We start from the raw sequence: 24,104 nt of genomic DNA, 5'->3' as shown, positions 1-24,104 counted from the left end.
GTCAAAAGCCAGGGGCTGCTGATCTGCCCACCACAAAGATTCTGCACTCACACCTGGTTAAGTGCACACATTATAGTGTGCAAAGATACAGGTTCAAGCCCCTGGCCCCATCTGCAGGGGGAGGGCTTCACAAGTGGGGAAGCAGTGCTGCAGGTGTCTCTCTCCCTCTCTATCTCCCCGTGCCCTCTCAATCTCTCTTTGCCTCTACCCAATAGTAAAAAAATTAAAAATACATTTTAAAAAAGATGCCACGCTCTCCACAAGGAAACAAGGCAGACAGACACAAACACCCAAGGTCTCATCTCAAGGACACACACACAACAGCCAAGCCAGGGTGCCAGGAGAGAAATACAGAGCCCTCACTGGGCTGCAGTGACCTTGTGGTAACGTATGCTGGACTGATACCATGAAACTTTGAAGAGCCACTGGTACTGCTAACAGCAACCTGCCTTCTTGTGTCACACATGATGTGTCACCTCTCCACACCAGGACCCACTCTGGGGACCGGGGCTCTCAAAGCAATCTTCGGTCTCTTTCAGGGTTCAAGATCCTCCTGGGTTTGGGCCCTAGTAAACTCACCTAAAATCTGAACTTGTCTACTTCTCTGCTCACAGGCTACAAAGCAAGGGTGAGTCGGAACTTAGCAGCCTGTTACCAAGCCTGCCCTGGACAAAGGCAGAACCCACAGAAGACCAGGTCTACTGAGAGCTTCCTTCCCGTCACTCAGCCTCAACCACATACTCCTTTCTCTCTTCTTTATAAATACATATTATGGGAGTGGATGGTAGTGCAGCAGGTTAAGCGCAGATGGCGCAAAGCACAAGGACTGGCTTAAGGATACTGTTCAAGCCGCCGGCTCCCCACTTGTAGGGGAGTCACTTCACAGGTGGTGAAGAAGGTCTGCAGGTGTCCATCTTTCTCTCCCCCTCTCTGCCTTCCCCTCCTCTCTTCATTTCTCTCTGTCCTATCCAACAGCAATGACATCATCAACAGCAACAAAAATAAAACAAAACAAAAAAGTGAAAAAATAAATATTTATAAAAATAAAATACATATTATTTATTCATTAGAGACAGAGAGATATCCAAAGGGAAGAGGCAAATAGAAAAGGAGAGAGAGAGAGAGAGAGAGAGAGAGAATGAGAGCGCGCCAGGTTAAGCATATACGCTACAGTGCACAAGGACCCAGGGTCAAGTCCCTGGTCCCACCTGCTTCACAAGTGGTAAAGCAGGGCTGCAGGTGTCTTTCTGTCTCTCTCCCTCTCTACCTCCTCCCCTCAATTTTTTCTATCTCTTCCCAATAATTAATAAAAATAAATTTTAAAAAAGGAAGGGAGAGAGATACCTGCCATGCTGCTTCACTGCTCATGAAGTTTCCCCTCTGCAGGTGGGGACCAGGGGCTTGTGTGCTCAACCAGGTGCACCCCCAAAGCCTTCTCTATCCAGAAGAGTCCTGCTGTGTTGACCATGGAGAACAGCTGAGGCAGACAGAGGCCCACAAAGTACAGAGTTTGAGCCCTCACAGCAAGTAGAGACTCACTAACCACAGGCCTCAGTTTCCCACAAGTGTCAGTTCATTTCCCCATCTGTGAAGGACATGAATGTGTCCCTGTTCTGGCACTGGTGCTGAGGGGAGCTGAGAACAGGGGCTTTGGGGTAGCCAGCTTTCTGGGTGCAGGCCCTGCCTCTGCCATTTGCTGGCTGTGTGACCTTGGGCTTGAGACAGCCTTTCTGAGCCTCAGCTAAGAATGGTGATGGCAGCAATGCCTACCCATCTGGGTTGGAGTGAGGCTTCAGCAAGCAAGTCTGTGCCTGGTAGTTGGTGTGTGGGGGTTGTCCCAAGGCTGAGCACTGTGTGCCCAGGATGCCCTGGCTCCCACATGCTATACCAGCTTCACTAAAACTCCCCCTGTCTACATGTGACTTAGAAAGGGAGAGAAAGAAGGTCCATAGAAAAAATAGGCAAAATGATAGATAGATAGATAGATAGATAGATAGATAGATAGATAGATAGATAGACAGACAGATGCGTAAATATCCCGTCTGTTTAAGGGCATTGTTTAAGAGCAGGAGAAGCTGATTAACAGTTTGAAATTGTTGGTACACAGCCAGTGAAATAACTCCCCTGGGTAGTGTACTGCTTTGCCAAGCACAAGACCCAGGTTCAAGCCCAGTTGTCACTACATTGAAGGAAGCATCTCTCTGGTCTCTCTTTCTTCATTGTTTAAAAAAAAAATGATGGGGGGCAGGTGGTGGCACACCTGGTTGGGCTCACACATTACCATGTATGAAGACCTGGGTTTGAGCTCCAGGGGGGGACACTTTACAAGCAGTGAAGCATGTTTGCAGTTGTCTCTCTGTCTGCTTCCCTCTCTATCTCCACCTCTCCTCTCAATTTCTCTCTGTCTTATCTAATGAAAAAGAAAGGGAAAAAAATGGCCATTGAGAACAGTGGATTCATATATAGTGCAGGCACCAGTCTCCAGAAATAACCCTGGTGGCAACTGAAAACAGAAAAGAAAAGAAAAGGAAATAAAAGGTTCATTCAATGTGAGAACCTATTAGAACTATCCCCCAAAGGTGATTTTATGGGGGAGAACCACAAAATGTGTGTGGGGGTCCCCTCATGTGAGAATGGCAATTGTAATGTCCCCCCTCATGTGAGAATGGTGAATGCAATGGTGATTGTAAGCCCTGAATCGGGAGCCTGCACCCTCACAGTGAGTGGAGACTCACTCACCACAGGCCTCAGTTTCCCTAGTGTGTCAGTTCATGTCCCCATCTGTGAAGGAGGCATGTGTATGTCCCTGGGTCACCCTGTGCTATGACATTGCATAAGACCCTGTTTCTCCTTTGGATGCTGAAATGACACTTTCCTAACTCCCTATAGCCATAACTCCAGGCTGCATGTAGACCTTGTTTGGGTGAAGCACAGGGAACTAAGGTCTGGGGAGGACATGGAAGCCAGAACATTCATCTTCACTCACTACTCACACCTGAGCCACCCCCCTTCCTTGACACATCATTTGAGATGAATAAATAGGAGGTGACAGATCCTCCCACAACTTAAGGGATCCTCCAGTTCAAGTTCTCCCAGACACCTGTCAGCCAGCCATCAGCCTGCCCACCCCCTCCCCAGCTTAGAACTGCACAGTAGAGAGCTTTGAGCATAGGTGCAGGGGAGTGGCACCAAGAGCCCCTGTGCATGGCACCATGTTCCAGCCCCCCAGCACAGCTTTCTAATACCAGAACCCAAGTTCCATCACCACAAGGGTCTCCTCTACTCTGGATATGGCATTCACCTGGTCCCCAGACTGGATCTACCCCATGTCTTAGGTTCAAATCCCTGCCTGCTACTTAATTGCTGTGTGACCTCACATGAGTTGTCCAGCCTCTCTGACCAGCCATTCCCTCTTCCACAAATGCAGACCATGGTCATAACTCCTGAGATGATAGGGTTTGCTGAGATCCTGGGTGATGGCTGCCTCACCTGGACCCACCCTTCCTGCCAGTGTGTCTCCTGTGAGACTTTTTCTCTCCATCCCTGGTTGCCCCATTCATCCCCATATGGTCACTGCTGTCACTTCCTTCTCAGGTGCCCTGGAAGTGTAACAATGTCATGTTCCACACACTGCTGCCAGGTGAGAAGCTCTTCTGTACCCGGCTCCAAACCATCATCAAAACAGCCCCAGGCCCAATAGTCAGAGCCAAGATCCCCAGGAGAAGCCTCCGGGCCTGCCACCATCTGGTGCTGCCCCACAGTCCTCACTATTACACTTCCACCTGACCCCGCAGGCTCCCTTCTCCCCAAACATGTTCCACCTATGTGACCCACAAAGGAATTCCTATCCATGAATTCTAGGCCCAGCTCCCCCTGGAGAGCCATGCTATGCTCCTTCAGAATTGGCCTCCTTCCTTTGAATGCCCCCTGGCTCCTGGAAATACCTGTTCTCTGTGACTCAATGCTAGAAACTGCAGGGATCTGAGGTCCCACACAAAGTCTGGCCTGTCACCCCACAGAATGCAGACAGTCACAGAGACAGGCAAGCCCCAAGGCCTCAGGAGTGTTGAAGCAAACATTAACTTTTAAAGAGAGAGGCAAGGAGTCACTTCTTAGTGAAAGGAAAATGCAGTTGGTGGCGTCTTCCCCTTCTCCCAGTGTACACAGGGCCTCCCACTGCTATCATCCAGTGGCCTTGTTCAGTGGCCTTAAAATCTACTCCTTCTGCCCAAGAGTCTGCTGATAACTCAGACAAGTTGTACTCTCTGTATACATGAGAGAAAAAAGTCACCTGTGAAGCTGGTCGCTGTGAGTGACTATGGGAGGCTGATAACTGTGTAAAAGGGCAATGCCACTGTGCCAGGGCCCAGCCTCCTGTGGACACGAGTCCAGTGGGTGTGCCAACAGAATAAACATGGCTTCCTGCATTAGAGTCTCTGGTTGTCCTGTCTCTCTGCCTGAGACTCCAGTAACACTGTGACTCCAAGAGGTCCTATCTATTGATGTCACCTGGACAGGGACATGAGCCCTGGACCTCTAAGCTAGAATCCTGACTCTATGGAGTCAGCTGCCCTGCTTTCACACCCCAGCCTCAAGGCCCCTCTGTGCAGTCTTTAGTCATGCTGGCATTCATGCATTAGGCCCTTCCCCTTGGGAACCCCCCTCCCAGTGGCCTGCTTTGCCCTATGGAGCCATACAAAGCCTGGTGCTCACTGAGGCCCCTCACCCCACCCCCCAGCCAAAAGCAGGCTGAAGTCCCAGCATTGAGAGCACATGGCTGAGTCCACCGGCTGACCTCTGAGGTCCCCTGCCCCAGTCAGCAAGGCAAAAGCACATTGGCTCCCAGGGGAGGAAGTGCAGCAGGGCCACCGCAGCCCACTTCCTGGCTTTCTCTCTCCCTACTCTCCAGGCTTCTCTTCCTGTCTCTGCTCCCTGCTCCCCCCACCCACTTTGTTTCCACACCTGCCAGCTGCTAGGCTGCTGGCTGGACAGCTTACATGACAGGCCTGGCTGACCTGCAGATGAGGACCGGCTGTCCTGGGACCACGCACTGTCTCAACCCCACCCTCCAGCCCGTCCACCCAGGTCTCCTCATGGGGAAGGCTCAAAGCAGGCTGTGGCTCCAGTGTCCTGGCCTTTTCCTCACCTCAGCCCCCATGCCTTGTCCAGGCTGTGCAGAGCTCTGAGCTGGGGGGGCAGGCCAGGCCAGGGGAGTGAGTCCCCTCAGCTACCCACCTCCCCTGGGAGGCCCCACACCCCTGGGAGCTCCTCACTGCCTGGGGGAAGCAGAGCAATAGTGAGTAGGGTCCTACCTTATCGTTGCCTCTCAGCCCACTCTGCTCACAGCTGTCAGGGGCCACAGTCCAAAGGACTTCTCCACCCTCAGCAGCCCAGAAGGGGAAGTGGAGCTCAAGAAACTCCAGGACTGCTGTCGCCTGCCCCCAGGGCACCCTCCTGGACCTGCACCGCCCAGCCCTGTGGGGTCCCACAGGAGGGAGGGAGGTGACCTCCAGCTGGAGGGGGCGGGGCCACCTCTGACCGCCACAGCAGGTTCAGTTTCCTGAGTCCCTTAGCCCTAGGTCCCTTGCTGCCAAACCCCTGATTACAGAATATTCTAGGTTCCAGAGCCAGATGGCATTTCTGGAGGTGTGTCCTGAGCCCACTGGAGAGAGGGGGCACCTAGATGTGCACCCCCAAAAGCCCCAAGTCCAACCCAGCTATCATTTGTGGGTGGGGTGGTGGAGTTTAAGGCAGACTTTGACTTTTATACTTTGCTGTTTCCTGTAGACAGTCTGTGATGGGCATGGATGTGTGTGGAATTAAAAGCATCAGATAGGGGCTGGGTGGTGGTGCACCTAGCTGAATGCACATTTTACATTGCCCAAGAACCCGAGTTCAAGCCCCCAGTCCCCACCTGAAGAAGGAAAGCTTCACAAGCGGTGAAGCAGTGCTGCAAGTGTCTCTGCCTCTTTATCTCCCTTTCTTTCAATTTCTGGCTTTCTCATCAATAAGTAAATAAAGATAATTTTTAAAAAATTTAAAAATAATAAAAGCATCAGATAGAGATATAATTAAATATCTGCAAAGGCTCTCTAAGGATAGTCTCTGGCCAAAAGATAGTTTCCCCTTTGACCACCAACCCCCACACATACTGCATCCCTGCTCTCCCCCCTGCCCCGGGGGGGGGGTGCTGTTAAAGGTCCCCTGATGGCTCTCCTGGCTGCTGAGAGCTGTGGTAGGGCCTGGCATGCCCCTCCCCTTTCTCCTCTGCCTGCTGCACTCTTAATTATCCATGCAGGCCCCAGGGAGATGGGAACCCTCTCAGTGAATCCTTCCCTAGATGGGGCTTCAACACAACACTCCTGATGAATCTTTTCCCTATCTTGCTGATATATTTTTTTCCATTTTTCTTTGCCAGGACCAAAAAAAACTGGGAGGAAAGGGGGAGATAGAGAGAGAGACAGAGACACCTGCAGACTTGCTTCAGCACTCATGAAGCTTCCTTCTTGCAGGTGTGGGGTAGGGGCTTGAACCTAGGTCCTTGCACATGGTAACCTGCGGCTCTACAAGGTGCCCCTGGAGTATATATTAGCACCTCCCCTTTTTTCCCCACATCTGTCTACGAGGAATGGAAATAAGTCCTGGCAGAGCAGTTGTGATAAACTGTGGTGCCTGTGCCTTCTTGTGAAACCTAGCCTGCAACTTCTACCCCACACAGCTCAGAGAGTGCTTCAATGAGAAGGGAAAGACCTTAGGACCCAGCAATCCCACTCCCAGGCATTTATCCAAAGGACAGGAGAGCACTGATTCAAAGGGACAGGTGCACCCCTATGCATAAGGCTGCTTTATGTACAACAGCCCAGGGATGGGAGCAGCCTGTGTGTTGGCCTTTCCTCCTCCTGTCCTGGACTCCTGCTTGTGCCGATGCCAAGTTCAGAGTGAGCTTTGTCCCCCTCCAACTTGCAAGGACTGTGTTCCCCCTCCAACTCCCAAACTCACACGTGACAAGACAGGGGACACTGGGTGGCCTGTCCTCTGCCAGCCCTGAGTAATGCCAGGGTCTTCTAAGAAGTACCCAGATTTGAGACGCGGAAAGGATCTTATGGAATATTTGAAGTGAGAACCACCTACCTCCACTTTAGAGAGGAACAAATCAAAGTCAGCGAAAGTAGCATCAGAAATACATACTCCTTCTACTGTGGCTGTTAGATAGTATTCATACCCTCCCTCTTGCTTGGTTAGGTTTATTTAGCTTTTCCAGTAGTTTCACACTGTGACACTCACAGTCTCTTGCCATCAGTGGTTGCATGCAAACCTGAAGACAAAGCCTTGGGTCTGAGCCTTAGTTCTCTAGTCTGTCATTTAGGGCCTACTCTGTCATTGGCCTTTTCTTCCTCAGTGAAAGTAACAGCCCCTGCCTCACAGAGCTGTTCCATGCATCTATCTGGGTATGGGTGTTTCGAGGATTCAGACCAGTAGCCCCTAGATAGGAAATGTCAAAATATTTGCTTTCATTGATATCTTTGTGATTGTTAATTATGACTGCACAGGTGAAGTAACTTGGGAAAGACTCAAGTTACTTCACCACAGGAATCACACCACTCCTGAGAGCTAAGTTCTACCTTCTCTTTGCCCAGGACGTCACCCTGCTCCCATTAAATCCTGCCAGGACAAGGGACACCATCTCCTGATTCGTGTCACTCCATCCAGCCTGCAGGGCAGAGAAACAACTCTCCCCTCGCCTCTTCTAGAGAAGGAGAGAGACAGAGCTTTGCTTTGCTTCATCTGCAGCTTTGCTTCATCTCTCATAAAGCTTTCCCCCCTGCAAGTGGAGATGAAGGGCTTGAACTGGGGCCCTTCTGCACTATAATGTGTGCACTTAGCAAGCTGTGCCAGCACCTGGCCCCACCTCTTCAAGTTCTTAGTAGCTTCTAAGGGAGGGAGACTGCATATTGGACCCTGCAAATCACCCAGCTGGTACAGCTGCCCTAGGACCCTGACTACTACAGGAGGTGATTGTGGTGAAAGGTGATGCAGGCTGAGGCAACGTTTGGAGGTGCAGGGAAGGGCCCCCACCTGTGATCCCCTCACTCAGGCTACCTGCCCAAGCTGCTGTAGCCTTGTAGTCACAGTGGGGCTACAACGTTCTTTGCTAAGGTGGTGATCATGGTTGTGCCTGGGAGGAACTTGCATGGGGCTCCTGGATGATGAGGCTCTGTGTTCTGCATATTGCAGGAAAGCAGACCATGGCTGTAAGGTCTGGGGAGACGAGTGGGGTGGGTGACCTTGACATATTCATAACGTGAGCTGCTCCCTCTAGGGGGAGGGGACACAGTCAGCAAGAGTGTGTATAGACATGGTGGGACTCTTCTGGAGGGGTGTAGAACCTCCTTCCAGGGTCAGCGTCAAGCTCCATGGCATCTTTCCTCTTGGCATGTGCCCTTGCTCACAAACAGCTCTATGACTCTCTGCTCCTCTGGCCTGGCTGCCTGCCCCATCAGGACAGTACAGACACTCACTGTTCCAGTGAAGGAACTCCTCTTCCTTATAATAAGTGGCTGTGCTTACAGAGCTCCCAGCAGGTGCCAGTCAACCAACAAAGCAAACAGGTTGTTCAATATTGATTCTTCCAAGCTAACAGAGTGGTGGCAGGTGCCCCTCCTCTCAGATCCTCACTGCTCATGCCAAAACCAAACTGCTGCTCAAACCAGAGCTCGGAGAGCTCTACCAGAGGGAGCTTGACCCTGTTACATACCTCCCATCCTTCTCCTTGAACACACTGGGTTTTGGTTAGAAGGAGAAATCTTCCCTGAGATCACAAGGGCCACTTCAGGCTCCATGCTCATAGCTATTGATGGGAAAATAAGGCTAGAAGACAGGACAGACAAGGCCCTCTAGAGGATGTTTATGAAAAACACCCCTTTCCTGATGGGATTCACAAATCTCAAGTCCTTCAGAAGCAGCACAAATAAGACATGAGCACTGACTCTTGCCAGCAGCAAGCAGGAAGGTCATATTCAGAGCTGAAGATGAACTCTCTTAAGAGAACTAAGAGTTGCTGTCCAACCCTATGTGCTATAGATTAGATGACTGTGGCCCTAGTTGGCCTGACCAGCTGGCTTTGCCTTGACTACCTTCAGCCTGGAATGCAGGACCTCACTCCTTCCTTGCCCCTCTGCAGGTGGCCTCAGAGACCAAGTGCTGAATTCTGCCTTGTGGGGGACACTGCTCTTGCTACCAGGGATTTCTGAATCCTGTGTTTCAGCAGGGAGAGTGGACCAGGAAGAGAAAAGAAATGAAAAGAAAAACACCAGATAATCAAGGAAATCCCCCCAAACAGCAGAAGAAGGCATAGCTTTACTTTTGCTAAACCTATTTCAAGTCTACAATGGAGATTTCTTGAGGCCGATTCTTTGATGTTGGAGACCCCTGAATTATAATGCCTTCAACTTATTGGCGCAAGCTTATTTTCTGAGGTACTATTTCCTCAATTGCTAAAGAGCTGTGCACAGAACAAAAGGAACGCTGGCCACTTGCAGTTGCTCATGATCCCCCTTTGGCTACTGTTCCTTTTCTCTGGTGGCTAACGTAAGTTTACGAACAATTGGGCCATCAGTCCCCCAAAGCAAAAAGGCCTACAGTCACACACCATGACCAACACTGCTGCCCTCACAGACTATGGGAAGCACATATGGACATGACGTGTGCCTGTGCATAGCCAGAGCGTGAGCTACAGGCGTGTGCTGTGGTGGTCTAGCATTCATCGTCATAATTTGTGTCCCTCTGCAGAAATGCTTCTCATGATCCTCGTTCCATGCTCTGATGTCGTGCAGACTTTTGTTCATGAACATCATGAGAGATGTCCATTCAGAGTCACACTCAGTAAACACACCGGTGTGTGGTGTGTCCACTCCAGACTAGTCTCACACTTGTTGACAAGTGTCACAATTAGTCTTTCAATCCTGAGATGTTGGGACATGAACACAGACTCCAAGCATCTTGCCCATGTTGGGATATGAATGTAATTAGCATAAGACTGATGAATGTAATTGGTGTACAGCAGACATGAGCCTATGAGCATAGTATGAATTTGTGCAAACCCACAGGGACTGTTGGTGCGTTGGAACTTATTTAACCGCCAGCCTGCTGGAAGTCACTCCCTGTTCCTGTAAACTCAAGCTACAGCTCCTCTCTTCTTCCTGTGCTCTTGGTGACTGCTCTTGTCTCCAAGGACCACCATGGCTACTTCTCCCAGACCAGAGCTCAGCTGGTAAACCATAGCTTAAAGGACTCTCCTCTCCAGCCATGATGACAAGCCGATATTTTCCCCTTTGCTTATTTTGCTGTACCTAAATAATACCATTCCATACCACTGTACCTCAATGTGATAAACCCACCATTTGCTTAAACCCCAACCAAACCCATGCCCAAAGTCCTTTATTTTTTTATTACTATACTGAGACATGCTGCAGCCAGGATCCCAGCGGCAGCCACATCGCCATATGCAATTAACAGTGTATTGTCTCTAAAGTACAAGGAAACAGAGACAGGATTAACTCATCTGGGAACGATGACACTAATGTTTTCTACCCGTGATTTGACTATAGAGAGAGACCTTGATATAGGAAAGGGTTTTGTTTTTCACTTCAAAAATTTTCCTTCTCATGCATGCATGAGACCCCACACCAGAACCCTGGCTATTAATATGACAAGAAGGGAAAAAAAGACTTAGAAAGGTCAAGCAAACAGTGCTATAAGCCAAAGAGGGTCTACAGGCTTACAGTTTAGTGGAACCAACAAATTCCCAGGAGCAGGGAAGACAAATAAAGCTTCTACCAGCTACATCGTAGTATGGCTCCAAATCATCATATTCCTCTACCATATATATATATATCAGGAACACTGCCACTTTTAGAGGAAAAGAAGTGGTTTTTCTGGGAGTTGGGCAATAGTGCAGCAGGTTAAGTGCAGGTGGCGCTAAGTGCAGGTGGTACAGAACACGAGAACCGGTGTAAGGATTCCTGTTCGAGGCCCCGGCTCCCCATCTGCAAGGGAGTTCACAAGCGGTGAAGCAGGTCTGCAGTGTCTACCTTTCTCTTCCCCTCTCTGTCTTCCCCTCCTCTCTCCATTTCTCTCTGTCCTATTCAACAGTAATGACATCAATAACAACTACAACAACAAGGGCAACAAAAGGGAATAAATAAATATTTTTTAAAAAGAAATGGTTTTTATAAAGTAGTGTTCTCAATCAATAGTAAAGTTTAATTATCAAAAATTGTTCTAGTCAATAGCTTGGAATTCAGTAAGATAAATATGCTAAATGACATGTACAAACTATTGTATTTACTGTCAACTGTAAAACATTAATTCCCCAATAAAGAAATTTAACAAAAGAAATCAAATTAAGAAGTTATTGCTTTGACTATTTTATTTTATTTTTTGTTTATTTTATGGGCTTTGAATGGTTTACAGTATTGTCTTTATTTGAACTGTGGACTGGAGAGAGCCGACTGGGCAAGTCATGCCTCCCTCCCCATGCATACAGCCTGTGTTTGAACCCCGGCACCATATAGTAATGCCATGTCCCTGGGGAAAACTCTGGTACTGTGGTGTTTTCCCCCCTCTTTGAATAAAAGAATAGGAGTGGTGAAGTTTGTGTGAGGGCCCAGCTCAAGTAAAGGATATATATATATATATATCCCTCTTAACCTATTAGAAAACAAAAATAATGAGAATACATTATTATTTTAGCAACTGTATGTCTTGGTCAGAATTTAAAGGTCTCTGTTGAGTAAGACAAGCCAGAAAGAGAAAAACAAGTACTGAATGCTCTCACTTATAGGTGGAACTTAAGAATCAAGGACAGTAAGGGAAACTACAAGGTGAAACTTGGACTGGGTGTGGTGTACTGCACCAAACAAAGGACTCTGGATAGTACAACCGCTTTGCCATGCATGCAACCCAGATTCAAGCCCCTCCCCACCACACACTGGATTGTCCATGCTGAGATAAACATTTTACTTCCTCCCTCTGTCTCTCTTTTCTATCTGAAAAAGTTGTCATTTCTTTTGCTACATATGGGTGGAGCTGGAAGGAATCCATTGACATGAAATAAGCTAGAAGGAGAAGGACTAATAGCAACTGATCTCACTCATGGATGAAACTTAAGAAGCAAAGACAGTAAATACAGGTGAAACCTTAATTATCTGTGAGCTACTGCAGCAGATCCAAGGACTCTACAGGGGGAGCAGAGAGGGGGCTGGAAGGGCATGGGGACCCAGTGTCCTGTGGGGGAGGAAGATAACAAGTTCGTGGAGGGTGTGTGGTGCTGACACCTGTCATGAGGAGATGGGAAACTGTACACCTGTGACAACAACAGTCCTGTAAATCAAGGTTTCACCGATTAAGAGATCTTTTTTATTTTTATTTATTTATTTTCACTTTTGTTGCCCTTGTTGTTTAACATTGTTGTGGTTATTGATGTCATTGTTGGTGGATAGGACAGAGAGAAATGAAGAGAGGAGGGGAAAACAGAGAGGGGGGAGAGAAAGATAGACACCTGAAGACCTGCTTCACCGCCTGTGAAGTGACTCCCCTGTAGGTGGGGAGCCCGGGGCTCGGGGAGCCTGGGGCTCGAACTGGGATCCTTAAGCTGGTCCAGTTGGAAAGTACAGAAGTGGGATTGTGGAAAGTTTTGTGTAGAGAGAGGGCATATGGAGAACTATTACATGCTTTACGTGTATTGTCCACGGGCAATTGTGTGCGGGAGGCACTGAATCTAAGAGAGACCAACAGTAGAAGGTCGAGGTAATAATCCAGAGAGAAGCAAAGACTCCTGCACTAAGGTAATGAGTTAGGACAGGATTCTGAGGGGAGGCAAAGTGTACTGTGTCATGCTTCTGCATCCCTGTTGGTCTGAGTTCACAGTTCATGGCCACAGCTGGAAACATTGCAGGCTGCACTCATATCAGGACCAGTCTTCCTCGAGTGGCAGGGCAGGATACCCCAGCCTCTGTTTGGATACTGGGGCAATGCCTACATTACTGCTTTATGCATTTATTGGGGGATTAATATTTTACAGTTGACAGTAAATACAATCGTTTGTACATGCATAACATTTCCCAGTTTTCCACATAATAGAAGGACCTAGTGGGGGTTGTATTGTTATGTGGAAAACTGTACCACTATTTCTATGCTCTTAAAGAAATCCACAGGTGGGGTTGGGTGCTGGTGTACCTGATTGAACACACGTTACGGTACACAAGGATCTGAGTTCAAGTCCCTGGTCCCCAGCTGCAGGGGGAAAGTCTTACAAGTGGCAAATCAGGGCTACAGGTGTCTCTGTCTATCTCCCTCTCTGTCTCTCCCTCTCCCTCTCCTCTCCATTTCTGGATGTGTCTACCCAATAATAAATAAAGATAATAATAATAAAAAGAAATCCACAGGGCTTTTGATAAGGGTTGCAATAAATCTCTAGATTGCTCTGGGAAGAATAGTCATTTTAACTATGTTAATTCTTCCAATGCACAAGCATGGAATATCTTTCCATTTCTTCATGCCTTCTATTTCCTTTAGTAATGACTCATAGTTTACAATGTGCAAGTCTTCTGCCTCCGTTATTAAACTTATTCCTAGATACCTAATTCTTTCTGATGCTATTGTGAATGGAATTGATTTTCTTCTAATTCACTGCATAGAGGAATGACACTGATTGTTACACAATGATTTTTTTTAGCCTGCCACCTAACTGTATTGCCTAATAATTCCTAAGAGTTTTTTAAAAATTGGATTCTTTAGGATTGTCTATGTATCCTGTCATGCCATATGCAAATCATGATAGTTTTATTTCTTCTTTTCCAGTTTGAATTCCTTTTATTTCTTTCTCTTGTTGAACTACTGTGGTTGGAACCACCAGGGAAATGTTGAAAAATAATGGTGGTAGTGAGCAACCTTGTCTTGTTCCTGACCTTAAAGGGAAAACTTTTTGTTTCACACCATTAAGTATAACGTTGATTGTCAGTTTGTTAAATATAGTCTTTACTAAACTGAGGAATGTTCCTTCAGCCCATGTTTTTAAGGACTTAACCATAAAAAGTCATTGAATTTTACTGAAAGCTCTCTGTGCCTCTATTGAGATAATTGTGGGGGGGGGGTTGTTTGTTTTATGGTTTTTGGTTTTTGGTTTTTTTTAACTTTCCTGTTGTTGGCATGGTGGATTACATATCAACTTGTATCTGTTGAATTACACTTACATCTCTGATGTAAATTCCACTTGGTCATGATGCACAATTTTATTTTATTTATAAAAAGGAAACACTGACAGAAGCATAGGATAGGAGGGGTACAACTCCACACAATTTCTACCACTAGATCTCCATATCCCATCCCCTCCCCTGATAGCTTTCTTATTCTTTAACACTCTGGGAGTACGGACCCAAGGTCATAGTGAGATGCCGAAGGTAGAAGGTCTGGCTTCCGTAATTGCTTCGCTGCTGAACATGGGCATTGATAGGTCGATCCATACTCCCAGCCTGTCTCTCTCTTTCCCTAGTGGGGTGGGGTTCTGGGTAGTCGGAGCTCCAGGACACATTGGTGGGGTACAAAATGGAGACCCACCCAACTCTTCATCTGCACTACTCCAGCCTGATTAGTCAACAATTTGTTTGGCTTTATATGTTAACTCTCTTTTCAGCCACCAGGTTCCAGATGCCAGCATGATGCCAACTAGACTTCCCTGGACAGGCAACCCCACCAATGATGTACAATTTTTTAAGTGCCAAGTTGAGTCTGGTTAAATAAGACTCTGGAGGATCGTAAGCATCAATGTTCATCAGTGACACAGGCCTATAGCTTTCGTGTGTGTGTGTGTGCGTGTGTGTGTGTGCCAGATCGTAAGCATCAATGTTCATCAGTGACACAGGCCTATAGCTTTCGTGTGTGTGTGTGTGTGTGTGTGTGTGTGTGTGTGTGTGTGTGTGTGTGTGTGACTTCTCTGTCAGTGTTTGAGTGATGTTAACTTCACACAGTATGTTAGGAAGTGTCCCCTTATCTTCAATCCTTTCAGAAAAACTTGAAAAAGACAAATAGTAACTTTTCCTTTAACATTTAGTAAAAATCATTGGTAAAATCATATGGTCCCAGGTTTTCATTTTAGGGACACTTTTGATTACTGTGTCAATTTTCTACATTGCAATTGGTTTGTTCAGGTTTTCTATTTCTCCTGATTGAATCTCAGGAGTTTGTGTGATTTTAAGAATTTATCCAACTCTTGCAGATTCTCCAGTTTGGTGGTTTATATTTGTTCCAAGTAATATCTCACGATCCTTTGAATTTCAGTGGTATCCATTGTTTTTATCCCCCCCCATTTATGATCATATTTAAGAGAGTTCACTCTAACTCTTTCTTAGTGAATCTGGCTAAATATTCATCAATTTTGTTTACTCTTTCCAAGAGCCAGCTCTTATCACTGGTGTTTGTGCATTGCTGTTGATGTCATTTATTTTCACTTGAATGTTTACCATTTCCATTCTTATACTAACTTTGTGTTTCCTTTGTTATTATTTTTCTTTTTTCAAGACTCAGTTAACTGAGAATTTAATTTAACTCAATTTAATTTAATTTAATTTAACCAGAGCACTGCTCAGCTCTGGCTTATGGTGGTGTGTGGGATTGAACCTGGGACTATAGAGCTTCAAGCATGAGAGTCTGTTTGCATAATCATTATGCTATCTACCCCCACCCATTATTCTTTTTTTTTTTTTTTTGTAGATCCTTCAAATGTGAAGTTTGGTTGTTATTTTCCCATTCCTTGATGTGTGCCTGTATAGTTTTGAATTTACTTCTTCTTACTACTCGAGCTGTGTCTCCTATATTCTGATAATTCATTTCCTTTTCAGATGTTCTAGAAATTTGTTTACTTCACTTTGGATTTCCTCCATGATCAGATAGTTAAGCTTCCATATATTAGATTTTTTTCCATTTTTATTTTTTGGTGTTGATTACAGTGTTAATCCCACCATGATTTGGAAAAATGATTAGATGCTCCAGAGTTTATTTGCACTAATTTTGAATATGGTCTATCCTTGAAAATGTTCCATGTGGGCTCAAGAAGAATTCACATTATGCTTTATTCTGATAAAAAGCTCTCAACAAGTCTTCTGAAGATGTATATTCATTTAAGACTCTTGTTTCCTTGTTAGTTTTCTGTTTGGTTGACCTGTTTGGGAAAGTGGGGTATTAAACTTGCCTAGTATTATTGTGTTAATGTCAATGCATCTCTTTAGTTTTTGTTACTAGTTGCTTTAAGTATGTTCTTTTGTTTGGTATGTAGATATCAATGAGTCTTGGCTGATTGGTTTCCTGATGTTTGTCCCTGTTTCTTTTACTATACATAATTAAAAGTCTACTATGTCTTCTACTTCATTTATCATTAGAGAAATTAAAACTACACAGAGATACCATCTTACATCTGAGAGAATGGCTTACATCAACAAACCAGGAAATGACAGATGTTAGAGAGGTTGTGGAGAAAAGGAAACTCTGCTACATTGGTGGTGGGAATGCATATTGGTACAGCCCCTTTGGAAGTCTGTATGGAGAGTCCTTAAACAAATAAAAATGGAATTACATTATGACCCAGCAATACCACTCTTAGGCATTTATCCAGTGGACATTTAAGCACTAACTAGAAGGGAAATATGCACCCCTATGTTCATAGCTACATTATTCACAAAGCCATTATTCATAGTCAAAGAGTAGAAGGAAGCAGCCTAAATGCCCATCATCAGATAACTGGCTAAAGAAGTTACGGGATATATAATCCATGGAATACTATTCTGCCATAAAAAAGTTGATATTGTGTCCTTCAGGTTAAAATGGATGAACTGGAGGTGATTATGTTTAGTGAAATAAGTAACAAGATAAAAGAGGTGTTTCTCTCCTCTTCTCTCCCAGGTCAATTAGGAATACCAAAGTAGACCACCTGGGACCGCAATAAGTCAGGACTAGAACGACTTCAGGAACCCACCAAACCACCGGTGAGTGCAAATGCGTGTTCATGGACAGGGAGGAAACTAAGGAGAAATTGAGCAGCTGGTAACAGTCCGGCAGTTTGTTGCCAGTGGTGCCAGTTGAGGCACCACCTCCAGTCTGTTTTACCAACGAAAAGACTGCTGGAAGGAAGAGAGGACTCCTCTAAGACTCACCAAATGCAACTGTGAGTCTCCATTGCTACTACCCTCAGAGTCTGGAGCAGCAGGGGGGAGGCCCTGTGCTGACATCTAGGAATAGAGAACTGACCAGGAAACTCAGGAGAAGAGCTACACTTTGGTGGCCTAGCAGTGGAGATGTCTAGTGGGAGACTTTCCACATTGTTCTCCTGATGAGAACATGGAGAATAAGTGCCTCAGAAACTACAGGCTATAAACAGGATTTGTTTAGAAACTCACAGGGCCCAACAATGCATCCTGTCTTGGCAGAGAAGCTGAATTGAGCACAAAACTTAGTATCCTTGAGGTGAGAGAGTCTCTTTGCATAATCACTGTGCTATCTCTCTCTCACCCTGCTTTATCTCTTGGTCAGGAGTAAGTGATTAAGCTAAGAAGCCTACTTATAGTTTAAAAGCCCTCAGGCTCCAATAGCCTACAGGGAAGAAAAAAAACAAAAGAGGCTTTTAACAGCATCTGTGGTCCAACTCAGGGATTGAAATAATATTGAAACAACTGTTAATTTCCACAACTGTGAACTCTTTAAGCACCTTACTTTGACACAAGTCAATCCGGGCAAGAGTGATCAGTAATTTGAAAAGTACTGAGAGAGGGACCTCATAAAATAATATATAGAATAGTTAAACCAATAAGAAGAAATATTGGAGAAATGAACCAGGACAAGAGCCCAGCTAAAAGTCCCCTATGGGAAACAGTGCAAAACACACTCTGTCTATGACTTAAAACAAGGACTGAGACACTGAGAGTCATGAGCAAAGCAAAAGTTTTACATAGACATAGACATAGACATAGACATAGACATAGACATAGACATAGACATAGACATAGACATAGACATAGACATAGACATAGACATAGACATGGTATAAGCCAGCAAGCACACCAAAGGCAATCTTCAGAGCCTCTTTATACATTACTGGACATGGGAATAACCTGTCCTCTTCCCCTTTAGCGAGAGAGAACTGGCTCATAATCTAACCATTCAGGAAAAGGGGATGGGGCAGATATTAGGAGGGACTATAGTGGGAAAGGAAGTGCAAGGAAGGGGATTTTGGCCAGGAAGTCTGAGTTTACAATGTGGCTATAATGGAAATGGGAGATTTAGGAAGGAGCTGGGAAGTCTAAACTAAGTTTGAAGAAAAACAAGGCATGGTTGTACTCATGCAGACATGTAAAAGTCAGGGGTCGGTAGTCAGACTGGATTGAGAAACATCAATGAAAAGGCTACAACCAACTAGGCTATTTTTCACACCCCCAAAGATTGAACCACAAAATAGTTAGGATCCAAATGCTTGTTAAGGAAATAGTCACAGGAGTAAAGAGTTTGAAAGAATTGTCGTCAGAAATGCAGAAACAACAACTGAGACTCCAGAAGAAAACACTAATTATCTCAAGGTCATTAGAGAGCTGAAAGATGAAATAGCTGAGCTAAGAACACAACTAGCTGAACAAGCCAAAACAGTATCACAACAGGGTAACAAAATAGATGAACTCCAGAAAACAGTAGAGGGGAGAGAGAATAGAATAAATGAAGCTGAAAACAGAATTAGCAAGATCGAGGATGAATTAGAGACAACTAAAAAAGAAGTAAGATATCTCAAAAAGAGATTAAGAGATACTTAAAACAACAACAGAGACCTATGGGATGACTTCAAAAGAAATAATATACGCATTATTGGCTTACCAGAGGAAGAAAGAGAGGGCGGGGAAGAAAGTATTCTACAGGACATAATAAGTGAGAACTTCTCTAGTCTAGACAACATAAAAGACATAAATTCTGGGTTAATTCTGTTTGGGCCAGAGGGTACCAAACAGAATTAATGCAGAATTTAAGACACAACATATTTAGAATGAAAAGGAATAAGGATAAAGAAAGGATCTTGAAGGCTGCAAGAGAAAAACAGTCACTTAAAGAGGAAAACCCATAAGGCTAACAGCAGACTTCTCCACACAAACACACAGGCCAAAAGGGAATGACAAGATATCCAGCAAGTGCTCAATGAGAAAAGCTTTTAACCAAGACTACTGTATCCTGCTAGACTGTCATTCAGACTGGATGGAGGCACAAAAACCTTTTCAGAAAAGCAACAGCTGAAAGAATCAACTATCACCAAGTCTGCCCTGAAAGAAGTTCTGAAAGGTCTCCTATAAACAGTCAGACCACCATAAATAGACCATCTATCAGAACACTCTAAAAATCTACAAGAATGGCATTAAAATATCTTCAATCTATGATATCAATAAATGTCAGTGGCCTGAATTCACCTACTAAAAGGCACAGGATAGGAAGATGGATCAGAAAACACAACCCAACATTATGCTGTCTACAGGAAACCCACCTAACTCAACAAGACAAACACAGACTCAAAGTGAAAGGATGGAAAACAATCATACAAGGCAATGGCCCACCAAAAAGGGCAGGAACAGCTATTCTCATATCTGACATGACAGACATTATAATAAATAAAAATTATGCCAGACATCAGACAAGAAACTAATCACCAAAATATATAAAGAGCTCAGCAAACTTAGCACCAAAAAAGCAAATGATCCCATCCAAAAATGGGCAGAGGAAATGAACAAAACATTCACCACAGAGGAGATCCAAAAGGCTAACAAACATATGAAAAACTGCTCTAGGTCACTGATTATCAGAGAAATGCAAATCAAGACAACACTAAGATACCACCTCACTCCTGTAAGAATGGCATACATCAAAAAGGACAGCAGCAACAAATGCTGGAGAGGATGTGGGGACAGAGGAACCCTTTTACATTGCTGGTGGGAATGTAAATTGGTACAGCCTCTGTGGAGAGCAGTCTGGAAAACTCTCAGAAGGCTAGACATGGACCTTCCATATGACCCAATAATTCCTCTCCTGGGGTTATACCCCAAGGACTCCATAACACCCAACCAAAAAGAGGTGTGTACTCCTATGTTCATAGCACCACAATTCATAATAGCTAAAACCTGGAAGCAACCCAGGTGCCCAACAACAGATGAGTGGCTGAGAAAGCTGTGGTATATATACACAATGGAATACTATGCAGCTATCAAGAACAATGAACCCACCTTCTCTGACCCATCTTGGACAGAGCTAGAAGGAATTATGTTAAGTGAACTAAGTCAGAAAGATAAAGATGAGTATGGGATGATCCCACTCATCAACAGAAGCTGACTAAGAAGATCTGAAAGGGAAACTAAAAGCAGGACCTGATCAAATTGTAAGTAGGGCACCAAAGTAAAAACCCAGTGGTGAGGGGTAGGCATGTAGCTTCCTGGGCCAGTGGGGGGTGGGAGTGGGCGGGAGGGATGGGTCACAGTCCTTTGGTGGTGGGAATGGTGTTTATGTACACTCCTAGCAAAATGTAGACATATAAATCAGGAGCTAATTAATATGAGAGGGGAAAATCAATTGTATGTCTCAAAGTTTCTCAAAAGACAAACTGAATCTTTTTAATATATAGGCTATGTATTTGATTTGCGGACTCTCTCAAAAGCCTAGACCAAGTAGATTAGAAGCTTCCAATAGCACAGCTATATGCAAGATACTGGGTACTGTCCAGCAAACCATAACAAAGGGACTTTTCAAAGTTAACCCAATTAACAAATAATGTGATGATAATATTAACTATTGATTGTCTTTTTGAACCCTAAGACAGCAGGAACCTCTCATCTTCACTATAGAGCCCCTACTTCCCCCAGTCCTGGAACCCTTGGATAGGGCCCACTTTCCCGTATGCATCTCCCAATCCAAACCAAATAACATTGCATCTGCCGATCACAACCTAACCAAAGCAACGATTGCCACCTCAACATGCTTCACCTCAGAATGTATCCAGAGACTTTACATGTGGAATGACAACCCTTCAGCTTCATTACTCGGGTGAGACCTTTCCTTTAATAGTACACTCTAATTTCATCTCAGGTCGTTCACTTTCCAACAAAGTCCCATAACCTAGATATACACCAGTTTCTGTGAGAGAGAGCTTATGTGCACACGTATCCATAAACTACTGCAAAATATATACCTGAAAGCAGGACTACACTAGAGTTTGCAGTGAGTACCTCCCTAACACTTCCTCTCCACTATTCCAAGCTTGGGATCCATGATTGCTCAACAAATTGTTTGGCTTCATATGTTAACTCTCTTTTCAATCACCAGGTTCCAGATGCCACCAGGATGCTGGCTAGGCTTCCCTGGATTGAAGACCCCACCAATGTGTCCTGGAGCTCAGCTTCCCCAGAGTCACACCCTACTAGGGAAAGAGAGAGGCAGACTGGGGGTATGGACCGACCAGTCAACGCCCATGTTCAGCGGGGAAGCAATTACAGAAGCCAGACCTTCTACCTTCTGCAACCCTCAACGACCCTGGGTCCATGCTCCCAGAGGGATAGAGAATGGGAAAGCTACCATGGGAGGGGGTGGGTTATGGGGATTGGGTGGTGGGAATTGTGTGGAGTTGTACCCCTCCTACCTTATGCTTTTGTTCACTAATCCTTTCTTAAATAAAAAATTAAAAATAAATAAATAAATAAATAAAAATTAAAAAGATAAGGATGGACATTATTTAATGTTCAGAGGATCAGTAAATCAAGAGTACTTAACAATTATTAACATTTATGCACCCAATGAGAAGCCATCTAAATACATCTAAATACATCAAACATCTACTGAAAGAGCTATAGCAATATATTAACAGCAATACAATAATAGGGGACTTCAACACCCTACTCTCTCAGCTTGACAGATCGTTCAGGCAGAAAATCAATAAAGAAATGAGGGAGTTAAATTAGGAGATAGATAAACTAGAACTATTGGACATTTTCAGAGTCATTCACCCCAAGAAACTCAAGTCCACATGGGTCATTCTCAAGGATAGACCATATGTTAGGCCACAAAGACAGCATCAGCTAATTCAAGAGCACTGAAATCATCCCAAACATCTTATCAGAACACACTGGAATCAAACTGACACTTCACAATCAGCAAAAGATTAGTTATAGTTCCAAAATGTGGAAGCTCAACAGTACACTACTTAATAACTACTGGGTCAAAGAGGAAATAAAGGAAGAGATCAAAATGTTTTGAGAGTTCAATGAAAATGAAGACAAAAGCTATCAAAATATTTGGGACACAGCTAAAGCAGTTCTGACAGGGAAGCTCATAGCCATACAAGCACACATTAGGAAACAAGAAAAAGCACAAATAAACAACCTGAATTCACACCTTAAACACCTAGAAGAAGAACAGAGGAACCCTAAAGCAACCAGAAGGACAGAAATCACTAAAGTTAGGGCAGAAATAAATAACATCGAAAATAAGAAAAACATAGAAATGATCAACGAAAGTAAAAGTTGGCTCTTCAAAAGAGTGAACAAAATTGACAAACCTTTAGCCAGACTTACAAAACAAAAAAGGGAGAAGACACAAATAAATCGGATGAATCGAATGAAAGAGGAGATATCACAACAGACACCACAGAAATTCAACATATGTGAGGCTTCTATGAACAACTATATGCCACCTAGCTAGAGAACCTAGAAGAAATGTAAGAGTTACTAAATACCTACAAACTTCTAAACTTAAATAAAGACAAGCTAGATAATATGAACAGGCCCATCACAGCTAATGAAATTGAAACAGTTATCAAAAAACTTTCCCAAGAATAAAAGTCCTAGACCAGATGGTTTGCAAATGAATTCTATAAAATCTTCAAAGAAGAGCTAATATCTCTACTTTGAAATGTATTCCAGAAGATTGAAAACATTGGAATATTCCCTTCCAGCTTTTATGAAGCCAACATCACTTTGATACCAAAAGCAGACAGGACACAGCCAAAAATTAAAACTACAGTCCAATATCTCTGATGAACATAGATGCTAAAATACTGAACAAAATTCTAGCCAACTGGATACAGCAGTGTATTAAAAAGATTGTTCATCATGACCAAGTGGGGTTTATCCCAGAGATGCGAGGTTGGTTTAATATGCATAAATCAATCAAGATGATCAACCACATCAATAAAAGCAAGACCAAAAACCACATGGTTGTATCAATAGATGTAGAGAAAGCCTTTGACAAAATTCAATATCACTTTATGATCAAAACACTACAAAAAGTGGGAATAGATGGAAAATTTGTGAAGATAGTGGAGTCTATACATAGCAAACTGACAGCCAGCATTATACTCAATGGTGAAAAACTGGAAGCATTTCCCCTCATATCAAGTACTAGACAGGGCAGCCCACTATCAACATTACTAATCAACATAGTATTGGAAGTTCTTGCCATACCAATCAGGCAGGAGCAAGGAATTAAAGAGATACAGATTAGAAGAGAAAAAGTCAAACTCTTCCAAAGAATCTAGCAAGAAGCTTTTGGAAATCATCAGGCAATATAGTAAGGTGTCAGGCTACAAAATTAACATTCAAAAGTCAGTGCCATTCCGCTATGCAAACACTAAGTTAGAAGAAGATGAAATGCAGAAGTCAATTCCTTTTACAATAGCTACAAAAACAATAAAATATCTATAAATAAAGCTAACCAAAGAAGTGAAAGACCTGTATACTAAAATTTATGAGTCATTACTCAAGGAAATTGAAAAAGACACAAAGAAGTGGAAAGATATTCCATGTTTATGGATTGGAAGAATTAACAGCTAGAATCAGAAAAGACATAGAGTTGACAAAAAATAATCTTGAGAAGAAGGAACAGAACAGGAGGCATCACACTCCCAGATCTCAAATTGTATTAGAGGGCCATTGTAATCAAAACTGTTTGGTACTGGAACATGAATAAATACACTAACCAGTGGAATAGAATTTAGAGCCCAGAAGTAAGCTCCCACACCTATGAACATATAATCTTTGACAAAG

The 24,104-nt window shown here is 44.2% G+C and overlaps 1 protein-coding gene across 4 annotated transcripts in view; it reads right to left on the bottom strand.

Moving 5' to 3' along the window:
• CRACR2A (calcium release activated channel regulator 2A) overlaps positions 1–24,104 on the bottom strand; it is a 237,888-nt gene that overhangs the window by 140,714 nt on the left and 73,070 nt on the right. For 3 of the 4 annotated variants that reach the window (XM_060190257.1, XM_060190259.1, XM_060190261.1), the window contains exon 1: positions 5,313–5,459. The exons of the other annotated variant lie outside the window; for it this stretch is intronic. The gene's annotated coding sequence lies outside the window, so the exon portion shown is untranslated. Of the gene's footprint in view, positions 1–5,312; positions 5,460–24,104 lie in introns of those variants that run through there. 4 annotated transcript variants of the gene reach the window in all.

This window comes from Erinaceus europaeus, chromosome 4 (genome assembly GCF_950295315.1).
Source record: "Erinaceus europaeus chromosome 4, mEriEur2.1, whole genome shotgun sequence".
NCBI lineage: Eukaryota > Metazoa > Chordata > Mammalia > Eulipotyphla > Erinaceidae > Erinaceus > Erinaceus europaeus.
The sequence above is the reverse complement of the archived record's forward strand: the minus strand, read 5'-3'. Positions and strand labels throughout refer to the sequence as shown.